A 14,061-nucleotide genomic window follows, 5' to 3' on the forward strand; every position below is an offset into this window, starting at 1 on the left:
TCTTCTTTTAGACTTTTACTGGCCAGCCATGCTGTGGACTAGTTGGATGCATGTGATGGAGCATTGTCCTGCATGAAAATCATGTTTTTCTTGAACGATACGCACTTCTTCCTGTACCACTGCTTGAAAAAGTTGTCTTCCAGAAACTGGCAGTAGGTCTGGGAGTTGAGCTTCACTCCATCCTCAACCCAAAAAGGTCCCACAAGTTCATCTTTGATGATACCAGCCCATACCAGTACCCCACCTCCACCTTGCTGGCGTCTGAGTCGGAGTGGAGCTCTCTGCCCTTTACTAATCCAGCCTCTGGCCCATCCATCTGGCCCATCAAGAGTCACTCTCATTTCATCAGTCCATAAAACCTTTGAAAAATCAGTCTTAAGAAATTTCTTGGCCCATTCTTGACGTTTTATCTTATGTTTCTTGTTCAAAGGTGGTCGTTTTTCTGCCTTCCTTACCTTGGCCATGTCCCTGAGTATCTCACACCTTGTGCTTTTTGATACTCCAGTAACGTTGCAGCTCTGAAATATGGCAAAACTGGTGGCAAATGGCATCTTGTCAGCGTCACACTTGATTTTTGTAGCATCGGCGTCTCTGCTCCCTGCCAGGCAGAGACGCCGTCCCTCTCACCGCCGCGCTCCCCGCCCGGCGTTCTCCAGCGCTCCTCTTCCTGCTGCTGCCGGCGTGCACTGCTTCCCGGGCACAGTGCTTAGGACGCGCGCGCGCTCCCTCCCTCTTAAAGGGGCCGCGCGCGCCGCCCTAAGGAGTCCCTGGCCAATTGCCGGAGGTCCTCCCATATATAAGGCACCTCCTCCAAAATGGAGGTGCCCGAGCATTAGTTGTTGCACAGTGTACTTACCTCTGCTTCAGCCCTCAGGTCCCGCTGCTAGCCTGACTACTAGTCCTGCCCGCCAGCCTGACTACCAGTCCAGTCCGCCAGCCTGTCTATTCTCCAGTCCGACAGACTTTCCATTCAGTCCGCCAGTCTGTCTATGGGCTTTGCCTGCCTGCTTACCTGGAAGCACCTGCCCGCTGCCTGCCGTGCCTACCTGGAGGCTCCCGCTTGCTACCTGCCATGCCTACCTAGAGGCTCCTGCCTATCACTTGCCGTGACCACCTGTCAGCCTACCTAGAGGCTCCTGCCTGTCACTTGCCATAACCACCGGACCACCTGTCAGCCTACCTGGAGGCTCCTGCCCATCACTTGCCATGACCACCTGTCAGCCTACCTGGAGGCTCCTGCCTGTCACTTGCCGTGACCACCTGACAGCCTACCTAGAGGCTCCCGCCTGCCGTGTCTGCCAGTCCATCCACCCGGATCACTCGTCAGCCTGCCTGCTGTGCCCATCTGCAATACCGGTCAGTCCCTGCCTTCTGTACCGTGGGAGTCACCTGCTCCCTTACAAGGTTGTCCCCAGAGTAGCACCTGGTCCCTCTGCTCGGATCCTCCCTGGTCACGGAGTCGATTGAGCCACCTTATGACCTAGGTCGCTCCGAGTTGATACCTAGTTACGCCCCTCTGGGTCCCTCCTTGCACCGCAGCACAGAGGTTTCACCACCCGGATCCGTAACAGTTTGCTCGGGCCATGGATCCCAGTGGCCCCCAAGCTCCTTCCCTCTCTGACCTGTACCAGGAGGTTTCTCGTCAGAGATCCCAACAGGAAACCGTCCTGAACTTCCTGCGGAATGTCAATTCCCACCTAGACACGCTGTCTGTCCCACCTGTGTCCGCTCCGAGTCGTGCGACTCCCGCTCTGGCAGCGCCGCTGCCCACCAATACCACGGCATCCAACCCAGGTCCCCGGCTTTCTGCACCTCCTCGTTTTGAAGGTGACCCCGTCTCATGTCTGGGCTTTCTGAACCAGTGCACACTGCACTTTGAACTTTTGGCACATCAGTTTTCCTCCGACCTGGCCAAGGTGGCGTTCATCATGTCTCACCTTATCGGAGAAGAACTGGCATGGCTAAATCCCCTGTGGGAGAGAGGGGATCCCCTGGTGTCCGATCTATCGTCTTTCCTCGCTGCTTTCTGGAGAGTCTTCGATGAACCTGGACGAAAATCCTCTTCGGCCTCCTCTGTGCTACGTCTCCGCCAAAGGAGTCTCACCGTGGGCCAATATGCCATAGGGTTCCGTACCCTCGCTTCTGAGCTTGGCTGGGACAACGAGGCTCTGGTGTCCGTCTTCTGGGAGGGTCTTTCCGGTAGGATTAAGGACGAGTTAGCCGGTCGGGACATTCCTACTACCCTGGATGACCTGGTGTCACTAGCTACCCGGATTGACATCCGTTTCCAAGAACTTACCAAGGAGGTTGCCCGGGAGAGAAGATTTCCTCGTCTTGCTCCTGTTTTTCAGAAACCAGCTTCACAACCAGCAATTCCCCGGGCACACTCACCCGAACCTATGCAGATTGACCAGACCAATATCGTCAAGTCTCGTCTAGAAACTCGCCGAACCGAGGGAGGCTGTTTCTACTGTGGCAGTAAGGAGCACTTCATCCGTTCCTGCCCGGTGAAGCCGGGAAACTCCAGTGTCTAGGACCGCTCGGAGAGGTCGTCCTTGGCAAAAATAAATCCTCTGTATCCCTGACTTTGTCTGTCTCTTTCTCTTGGGGAGAGAACCGCTACTTTGAAATTGCACATCTGGATTCCGGAGCCGCTGGGAACCTCATCTCCCAGTCCCTGGTAGAGAAATATCAGATTCCCACCAAACCCCTGGTTGAACCATTGGCAGTCGCCTCCGTGGATGGAAGACTCCTCTGGTGACCATCCTGCTAGTCACAGAACATATAACCCTGCAGGTGGGAATGCTGCACTCTGAGAGGATCTCTTTCCATGTGCTTTCCGGACTCTCTCACTCCCTATTGCTAGGTCTACCCTGGCTCCAGAGACATGAACCTGTGCTGAATTGGCAAACTGGTGAAGTTCTCCCTTGGGGGCAGGATTGCCATAAGACCTGCCTGGTCCCGGTCCACCCGGTTCGTCCTCCACTCACCCCGGCTAATCTACCCGGTTTACCTGCACCTTACTGGTCCTATGCAGATGTCTTCGACAAAAAGGAAGCAGAGACACTGCCACCTCATAGACCATATGATTGTCCGATCAACCTGGTACCCGGTGCCACTCCACCTCGTGGGCATATTTACCCGTTGTCGTCGGCCGAAACCCGAGCCATGTCTGAGTACATTAAGGAGAATCTGGCTAGGGGATTCATCCGGAAATCTACCTCCCCAGCTGGAGCTGGATTCTTCTTCATCAAGAAGAAGGATGGTTCACTACGCCCCTGTATTGACTATAGAGGACTCAACCAAATCACGGTCATAAACAAATACCCCCTGCCACTCATCTCCGAATTGTTTGACCGCCTTAAGGGCGCTAGGAGCTTTTCCAAGCTGGATCTACGTGGGGCATATAACCTGGTCCGGATCCGTCAAGGAGACGAGTGGAAGACTGCATTCAATACCCGGGACGGTCACTATGAATACCGTGTGATGCCCTTCGGTCTCTGCAATGCTCCTGCCGTCTTCCAAGAATTAGTCAATGACATCTTCCTTGGCCTTCTATATTCCTGCGTAGTGGTGTACCTGAACGACATCTTGGTCTTCTCTCCGGACCTTCCCACACACCGGAGGGATGTTCGTCAGGTCCTGCTTAGGCTCAGGCAGAATCACCTCTATGCAAAATTTGAGAAGTGCCTCTTCGAGCAGACCTCCCTTCCGTTCCTGGGCTTTATTATCTCCCAGACAGATCTACGAATGGACCCCGAGAAGCTATCTGCTGTCTTAAAGTGGCCGCGTCCAGAGGGGTTGAAGGCTATTCAGCGATTCCTGGGCTTCGCAAACTACTACAGTCTCTTCATCCCGCACTTCTCTTCTCGGACTGCTCCCATCACAGCGCTCACCCGTAAGGGAGCAAATCCCAAGGAATGGCCGCCCGAAGCTGAGGAGGCCTTACTTTCCTTAAAGCAAGCCTTCTCCTCCACCCCAGTGCTACACCGTCCGGACTGCGACAAACAGTTCTTCCTGGAGGTTGATGCTTTCTCCTCGGGAGCCGGAGCGGTGCTCACCCAAAATTCTTCATCCGGGAGAATGGTAACCTGTGGCTTCTTCTCCAAACTCTTCTCCTCGTCTGAGCGCAACTACTCCATAGGAGACCGAGAACTGCTAGCCATCAAATTGGCACTGGAGGAGTGGTGTTACCTGCTCGAAGGGGCTCTATGCCCGGTGATCATCTATACAGATCACAAAACATAGCATATCTCCAGAATGCCCAAAGACTCAATCCGCGTCAGGCCCGGTGGTCTTTGTTCTTTGCTCGCTTCGACTTTATCCTACATTACGGCCCGGCGGACAAGAATGTTAAAGCTGACGCCTTGTCCCGATCCTTCCTGTCCTCCGATTAAGAGGAGGAGCCTATGCACATCATCGACCCCTCCAAAGTGATGAGTATGGCCCCCTTGGCTCTGACTCGTCTTCCACCCGGTAAGATGTTTGTAGCGGTTCCAGATCGGGAGAAGATTCTTCACTGGGGCCATTCATCTAAACTAGCCGGCCATGCCGGTCAGAAGAAGACCTTCCTGCTCATTACCCGGCATTACTGGTGGCCTACCCCGGGCAAGGATGTGGTATACTTCGTCTCGGGCTGTTCGTCCTGTGCCCGCAACAAAGTTCCCAGACATCTTTCAGCCGATCACCTCCTGCCTCTTCCCGTACCTGCTGCCCCGTGGCAGCACATTGCTATGGACTTTATTACAGATCTCCCTGTTTCTGCCGGTTGTACTGTGATTTGGGTGGTCGCCGACCGCTTTTCTAAAATGGCCCACTTCATCCCTCTGCCTGGTCTCCTGTCTGCATCGGAGATGGCTAAGGACTTCATCCTTCACATCTTCCGTCTCCATGGCCTACCCCTCCACATTGTGTCTGATCGAGGGGTCCAGTTCACTTCGCGCTTCTGGAGAGCTACGTGTAAGCTGCTTGATGTCACCCTGGATTTCTCCTCCGCTTACCATCCACAGTCCAATGGCCAAGTGGAGCGTATCAATCAGATCCTTACCAGCTACCTCCGGCACTTTGTCAACGCTCACCATACCGATTGGGTGGAGCTCCTACCTTGGGCCGAGTTCTCCTACAACAACCATGAGAGCGAATCTACCTCCAAGTCCCCATTCCTTGTAGTCTACGGTCAACATCCCTGGATTCCGTTTCCTGTCTCCGCTTCTGTGGACAACCCTGCCGCGGAGTCTCTGGTCAGCGAATTTTCCACCATTTGGGAGAATACTAGGTTCCCACTTCTTTAGTCCTCTGAGCGGATGAAGAAACATGCTGACAAGAGATGTCTGGATCCGCCTCAATTCCGTCCGGGAGACAAGGTTTGGCTCTCCTCCAAACATGTTCGGCTCAAAATACCCTCCTATAAGTTGGGTCCTCGATTCATCGGTCCATTTGAAGTCCTCAAACAAATCAACCCAGTGGCCTGCAAGTTAAAACTCCCGGCCACCTTGCGGATTCCCAACCTCCTTCCATGTACTGTATCTCTTCTCAAACCAGTTGTGTTTAATTCGTTTTCCAACAATCCAGGTACTCCCCCTGCTCCGTTTTCCGCTGAAGACGTTTTTGAGGTAGAGAACATTCTGGCCACTAAGAGGGTAAGAGGAAAAACCTTTTTTCTGGTGGATTGGAAGGGGTTTGGCCCAGAGGAGAGAACTCGGGAACCCAGGGAGAACATTCATGCCCTGCTTCTCCTTAAAAAATGTATTTCTGGCCTAAAAAAGAGGGGGCATAAAGGGGGGTGGTACTGTAGCATCGGCGTCTCTGCCCCCTTCCAGGCAGAGACGCCGTCCCTCTCACCGCCGCTCTCCCCGCCCGGCGTTCTCCAGCGCTCCTCTTCCTGCTGCTGCCGGCGCGAGCTGCTTCCCAGGAACGGTGTTTAGGGCGCGCGCGCGCTCCCTCCCTCTTAAAAGGGCCGCGCGTGCCGCCCTAAGGAGACCCCGGACAATTGCCGGAGGTCCTCCCATATATAAGGCACCTCCTCCAAAATGGAGGTGCCTGAGCATTAGTTGTTGCACAGTGTACTTATCTCTGCTTTAGCCCTCAGGTTCCGCTGCTTTGCCCGCCTGCTTACCTGGAAGCACCTGCCCGCTACCTGCCATGCCTATCTGGAGGCTCCCGCTTGCTACCTGCCATGCCTACCTAGAGGCTCCTGCCTGTCACTTGCCATGACCACCTGTCAGCCTACCTGGAGGCTCCTGCCTGTCACTTGCCGTGACCACCTGACAGTCTACCTAGAGGCTCCCGCCTGCCGTGTCTGCCAGTCCATCCACCCGGATCACTCGTCAGTCTGCCTGCTGTGCCCATCTGCAATACCGGTCAGTCCCTGCCTTCTTTACCGTGGGAGTCACCTGTTCCCTTACAAGGTCGACCCCAGAGTAGCACCTGGTCCCTCTGCTCGGATCCTCCCTGGTCACGGAGTCGATTGAGCCGCCCTATGACCTAGGTCGCTCCGAGTTGATACCTAGTTTCTGGGTCCCTCCTTGCACCGCAGCACAGAGGTTCCACCACCCGGATCCGTGACAATTTTCCTCAATTCATGGGCAGTTATTTTGCGCCTTTTTTGGCCAACACACTTCTTGCGACCCTGTTGGCTATTTGCCATGAAACGCTTCACTGTTCGGTGATCACGCTTCAAAAGTTTGGAAATTTCAAGACTGCTGCATCCCTCTGCAAGACATCTCACAATTTTGGACTTTTCAGAGGCCGTCAAATCTCTCTTCTGACCCATTTTGCCAAAGGAAAAGAAGTTGCCTAATAATTAAGCACACCTTATATAGGGTGTTGATGTCATTAGTCAACACCCCTCCTCATTACAGAGATGCACATCACCAGATTTACTTAATTGGTAGTTGGCTCTCAAGCCTATGCAGCTTGGAGTAGGACAACATGTATGAAAAGTATCATGTGATCAAAATACTCATTTGCCTAATAATTCTGCACACAGTGTAGTGCAAGACTGTGGGAAATTTGCCCATAAAACTCAGTGTACCGGCAAGAGAAACTGACATGTTGTGGATTTAGAAAACACAGTTGGCATGAGATTTCTATAAATCCCATCCACTTTGCTGGAACTGTAAGACTGATTTGTGTGTTATGAAAGTAAAATACCCAGCATCAAAAAATCATTGCGGAAACTTAACCTTAAAGAGTTGTTACTTAGCAATTTGGGGAGGCTGGTGACAACCCCTTGAAAAGCCCATTGTGGCCTTACGGTAAAAAAAAAATACCGCTTTTTCCTAAACAGAGAGAGTTCTCCGTGTGGGTTAAGACAACTGCTGCTCGTCGCCTAACAATCTCTGGATTGACGATGACTGGAAGGTATTATGGTGTATGAAGACATGCCAATTTCAGCCAGTCAATGCACCTTAGCAAGCACCGATCGACTATGCAACAAGGCATTCGGAGCCCATTTTCAGCATGTTTACATGGATAGACAATCGCTGGTATGTTTAGAGCTTGTCTACATTTTCTTGGATGATTGATATCAGTGGTTTTCACGGATAGCACTCATACCCATGATATTGTATGAGGCAGTGCACATGTCAGATTATTTCCTCGAATCGAGCAGTCTGCGGAAAAAAATTGGTGACATGTCTGGTTTTGATCCAAGTGTTGGATCAAAATCGGTAATACAAGTCTATGGGTCTGTGAAAAAAATCAGACTGGACTTATTTGACATCCAAGTACGGTCCGATTCTCATGGACAGGCAGAATGGAGAAAATGATGAAACTTTTTTTTTCTCTCCACGTCCAAGAAAAACTGATGCCACTCTGATCAAAGTCCGATCAGAATAATTGGACTATTTTTCTCGGATGCGGAGAAAAGGGTCCTGTGACCCTTTTCTTACATCAATGGATAATTGAAAATAGAGATCCTACAAATGCTCATTTGGCAATTATCTGTACAAATACACCATAACTCTAGGGGTGGGCACCTTCTCTCAGAATTTGAGATTTTCTGTCTTTACTAGTAGTCACATTTCTACCAGTTGAATAACATTTCTAAAAATATATTTTAAGAGGATAATTCCAGAATGTCATTTTGAAGAGCTATTCAGCTGCTTTATTTGTGCTCACTTATTTTATTAAAAGAAAAAGGGTTTGGTACTGTGTTAGCCAGTTGAAAAAAAGATTGCTCTCTGTGGGAAAAACAAGATAATCTTATAGCCATGATACCTTTTAATGGCCAACAAACTAAAATAAATGATGTTACAAAGCAAGCTTTCGAGACATCTTAGGTCTCTTCCTCAGGCATGGTATATCACCAAAAAGTTAATTTATTTCAGTTCTTCAATACAAAAAGTGAAACTCATATATTATATAGAGTCATTACAAACAGAGTGATCTATTTCAAGTGTTTATTTCTGTTAATGTTGATGATTATGCTTACACCCAATGAAAACACAAAAGTCATTAACTCAGTAAATTAGAATAATCAGCAAAAAAACACCTACATGTTTTAAAATGTCCCTTAGTCTGTTTCAGTAGGCTCCACAATCATGGGGAAGACTGCTGACTTGACAGATGTCCAGAAGGCAGTCATTGACACACTCCACAAGGTTCCAGAGTTCCAATTTTCATTTGGAAATCAAGGTCCTAGAGTCGGGAGGAAGAGTGGAGAGGCACACAATCCAAGCTGATTGAGGTCTAGTGTGAAGTTTCCACAATCAGTGATGGTATGGGGAGCCATGTCATCTGCTGGTGTAGGTCCACTGTGTTTTATCAAGACCAAAGTCAGCACAGCCATTTACCAGGAAATTTTAGAGCACTTCATGCTTCCCTCTGCCAACAAGCTTTTTGGGGATGGAAATTTCATTCTCCAGCAGGACTTGGCACCTGTCCACACTGCCAAAAGTACCAATACCTGGTTTAAAAACAACAGTATCACTGTGCTTGATTGGCCAGCAAACTCGCCTGACGTTAACCCAGGGCCGGCGTCAGCACCCGGCGCACCCGGGCAAATGCCGGGGCCCTGAGCAGGCAGAGGGGCCCACTGGCGGTCGCGAACCCCGCTGGGCTATGGGCGGAGGAGAGCGGTGTCAGCGCCCGCCCATCTCCGCCGCTTGCTCAGGGCAGCTGGATACTTACCTCTCCCCGTGCCTCCGCAGATCAGCTGTCTTCCTGCTCTGCGCTCCCTGTGACGTCTCAGGTCAGAGGGCGCGGTGACGTCTTTACACCGCGCCCTCCCCTGAGCCATCACAGGGAGCGCTGAGCGGGAAGACGCTGACAACGCTGGAGTTCGGACCCGAGCAGCGGGCAGCAGGTAGCAGGTAGCAGGTGAGGAGAAGGGAGGTGAGTATTTGATTTTTTTTTTTTTAATGTATGGAGGCATGGGGCAGTATAAAGAGAAGGGGGGGGTGGCATCCTCCATGGAACATTATAAAGAGAGGGGGGGCATCCTGCATGAGGCATTATAAAGAGGGGGGGTGACATCCTGCATGGGGCATTATAAAGAGGGGGGGGACAGCCTGTATGGGGCATTATAAGGTGGGGAACAGCCTGCATAGTGCATTATAAGGGGGGGGGCAGCCTGTATGGGGCATTATGTGGGGGGTAACAGCCTGCATGGAGCATTATAAGGGGGGGACAGCCTGTATGGGGCATTATGTGGGGGGTAACAGCCTGCATGCAGCATTATATGGGGGCCAGTATCCTGTATGGAGCGTTAAAAGGGGACCGGTATCCTGTATGGAGCGTTATAAGGGGACCGGTATCCTGTATGGAGCGTTATATGGGGGCCAGTATCCTGTATGGAGTTTTATAAGGGGACCAGTATCCTGTATGGAGCGTTATATGGGGACCGGTATCCTGTATGGAGCATTATATGGGGGCCAGTATCCTGTATGGAGCTTTATAAGGGGACCAGTATCCTGTATGGAGCGTTATATGGGGGCCAGTATTCTGTACGGAGCCTTATATGGGGGCCAGTATTCCGTATGGAGCCTTATATGGGGGCCAGTATTCTGCATGGAGCCTTATATGGGGGCCAGTATTCTGCATGGAGCCTTATATGGGGGCCAGTATTCCGCATGGAGCCTTATATGGGGGCCAGTATTCCGCATGGAGCCTTATATGTGGGTCAGTATTCCGCATGGAGCCTTATATGGGGGCCAGTATTCCGTATGGGGCCTTATATGGGGGCCAGTATTCCTTATGGGGCCTTATATGGGGGCCAGTATTCCGTATGGAGCCTTATATGGGGGCCAGTATTCCGCATGGAGCCTTATATGGGGGCCAGTATTCTGCATGGAGCCTTATATGGGGGCCAGTATTCCGCATGGAGCATTATATGGGGGCCAGTATTCCGCATGGAGCCTTATATGGGGGTCAGTATTCCGCATGGAGCCTTATATGGGGGTCAGTATTCCGCATGGAGCCTTATATGGGGGCCAGTATTCCGTATGGGGCCTTATATGGGGGCCAGTATTCCTTATGGGGCCTTATATGGGGGCCAGTATTCCGTATGGGGCCTTATATGGGGGCCAGTATTCCGTATGGGGCCTTATATGGGGGCCAGTATTCCGTATGGGGCCTTATATGGGGGCCAGTATTCTGTATGGATCGTTATATGGGGGACAGTATTCTGTGTGGAGCGATTCACCGGTTTCTGAGCTATTGTGGAATTTACAATAGATATCACTCATGTAATGTAAGAAGTGAAATCTTTGCATTGTACTATATATATATATTTCTCCGCCGTATCTCTGCATCATGAATCATGGTATGTGTTAAAGGGGCCCACTGAGACTCTTTCGCCCGGGGCCCAGAAAAACCTGGAGCCGGTCCTGCGTTAACCCCATAGAGAATTTATGGGGTATTGTCAAGAGGAAGATGAGACACCAGACCCAACAATGCAGATGAGCTGAAGGCTGCTATCAAAGCAAGCTGGGCTTCCATAACACCTCATCAGTGCCACAGGCTGATCGTCTCCATGCCACACCACATTGATGCAGTAATTGATGAAAAAGGAGCCCCGACCAAGTATTGAGTGCATTTACTGAACATACATTTCAGTAGGCCAACATTTTGGATTTTAAAAACATTTTTCAAGCTGGTGTTATAAGGTATTCTAATTTACTGAGATAATGACTTTTGTGTTTTCATTGGCTGTAAGTAGTGATGAGCGAGCATGCTCGCTACTGCTCGGTGCTCGCCTGAGCATCTCACTGCTCGAGATGCTCAGCGCTCGCCGACTATTTCCGGGTTGCTCGGGCGGGAACTCGGGTCCCCTCCCTGCATGTTTGCCACTTATTAGAGATTGCCTGCCATGCACGGTAATGCTGTAGCCATTTTGGTTGTGGGTATTACAGTGATTGGCTGGCCGCACAGCGTCATCAGGTCTATATCAGACCTGGCGCCGCCATGCTCGTCACAGTCACTCCAGATCAGACAGTGTAGGGAGAGCTGCTGCTGTGTCAGGGAGAGATTTGATCATGTATTAGGTAGTGTAGGGAGAAAAACCGTACATTACACATATCCATCTTAACAAACAGTCCTTCTGAGGACTAATCCATCTGCAGAGATATCAGGCAGGCAGGGTGTATAGGCAGGCAGTGTATATAGCAGACTGCAGTGCATATAGCACAAAAGGCTCCATTCCAATTCTGCCTTCTGCTGCTGTTAGATATTTCTATACACTGTGTGCAGAATTATTAGGCAAATGAGTATTTTGATCACATGATACTTTTTATACTCCAAGCTGCATAGGCTTGAGAGCCAACTACCAATTAAGTAAATCTGGTGATGTGCATCTCTGTAATGAGGAGGGGTGTTGACTAATGACATCAACACCCTATATAAGGTGTGCTTAATTATTAGGCAACTTCCTTTCCTTTGGAAAAATGGGTCAGAAGAGAGATTTGACGGGCTCTGAAAAGTCCAAAATTGTGAGATGCCTTGCAGAGGGATGCAGCAGTCTTGAAATTTCCAAACTTTTGAAGCGTGATCACCGAACAATCAAGGGTTTCATGGCAAATAGCCAACAGGGTCGTAAGAAGCGTGTTGGCCAAAAAAGGCGCAAAATAACTGCCCATGAATTGAGGAAAATCAAGTGTGAAGCTGCCAAGATGCCATTCGCCACCCGTTTTGCCATATTTCAGAGCTGCAACGTTACTGGAGTATCAAAAAGCACAAGGTGTGCGATACCCAGGGACATGGCCAAGGTAAGGAAGGCTGAAAAATGACCACCTTTGAACAAGAAACATAAGATAAAACGTCAAGAATGGGCCAAGAAATATCTTAAGACTGATTTTTCAAAGGTTTTATGGACTGATGAAATGAGAGTGACTCTTGATGGGCCAGATGGATGGGCCAGAGGCTGGATCAGTAAAGGGCAGAGAGCTCCACTCTGACTCAGACACCAGCAAGGTGGAGGTGGGTTACTGGTATGGGCTGGTATCATCAAATATGAACTTGTGGGACCTTTTCGGGTTGAGGATGGAGTGAAACTCAACTCCCAGACCAACTGCCAGTTTCTGGAAGACAACTTCTTCAAGCAGTGGTACAGGAAGAAGTCGGTATCGCTCAAGAAAAACATGATTTTCATGCAGGACAATGCTCCATCACATGCATCCAACTACTCCACAGCGTGGCTGGCCAGTAAAGATCTAAAAGAAGAAAAAATAATGACATGGCCCCCTTGTTCACCTGATCTGAACCCCATAGAGAACCTGTGGTCCATCATAAAATGTGAGATCTACAAGATCTACAGGGAGGGAAAGCAGTACACCTCTCGGAACAGTGTCTGGGAGGCTGTGGTGGCTGCTGCACGCAATATTGATCGAAAACAGATCAAGCAACTGACAGAATCTATGGATGGAAGGCTGTTGAGTGTCACCATAAGGAAAGGTGGCTATATTGATCACTCATTTTTTGGGATTTTGTTTTTGCATGTCAGAAATGTTTATTTCTAAATTTTGTGAACTGATATTGGTCTACCTGGTGAAAATAAACAAGTGAGATGGGATTATATTTGGTTTTTATTAAGTTGCCTAATAATTCTGCACAGTAATAGTTACCTGCACAAACATATATCCTCATAAGATAGCCAAATCTAAAAAAACCCCACTCCAACTTCCAAAAATATTAAGCTTGGATATTTATGAGTCTTTTGGGTTGATTGAGAACATAGTTGTTGATCAATAATAAAAATAATCCTCTAAAATACAACTTGCCTAATAATTCTGCACACAGTGTACAAATGCCCAGGTCTCAGGGGCCAGGAATACTTTTCTTTGGATCTTAATCCTCATTATTTGCTTAAAAAGAAATCCAGAGAACACCATTGTTACTGTGCCATTTGCTTGTTGGCACTGCAGAATACAGCCAGGTCCTTTCCATATTAGAGCGCTAGAAATGCAGCTATCTAAAACTGTGTTTTCTCCGTCAAATGGATCACATATACGTTGTCAGAAAATACTTGCATTTCTAGCCTCCATTAAAAATTTTTCTTTAGTGTGTCATTGAAGCAATTCACCGCAGTTTGCTGTTCAAACTACTTACCTACAGGCCAGGTATTTAAAACTCTGTTTTCTCCGTCACACGGATCACATATACATTGTCAGAAAATACTGCCATTTCTGGGCTCCATTAAAAATTTCCTTTAGTGTGTCATTGAAGCAATTCACCGCAGTTCGCTGTTCAAACTACTTACCTACAGGCCAGGTATTTAAAACTCTTTATTCTCTATCACACGGATCACATATAAGTTCGCTCCAAACTCAGTCATTTGTAGTGAGCGTGGAAGATACTGCCCTCCATTTAAAATGGGCAAGGCATGTGGCAAGGGTCGGAGAACTGGATGTGATGGTAATGGTGCATGCAGAGGTCGAGGACAAGGCCGTGGGCAAGCCAAAGTTGTGCCACAACAAACACCCACATCTTCTCGCCTGACCTTCCTATCCCAATTTCTAGGGGACCGCAGCACACCACTATTGAACCCAGAGCAGTGTCAAAAGGTTGTTGGTTGGATAGCGGATAATGCTTCCAGTCACTTAGCCACCACCACCTCCACCCTGT

The sequence above is a fragment of the Phyllobates terribilis genome, unplaced genomic scaffold, assembly GCF_046119375.1.
Source record: "Phyllobates terribilis strain yellow unplaced genomic scaffold, ASM4611937v1 Scaffold_4__5_contigs__length_816908805, whole genome shotgun sequence".
NCBI classification, from domain to species: domain Eukaryota; kingdom Metazoa; phylum Chordata; class Amphibia; order Anura; family Dendrobatidae; genus Phyllobates; species Phyllobates terribilis.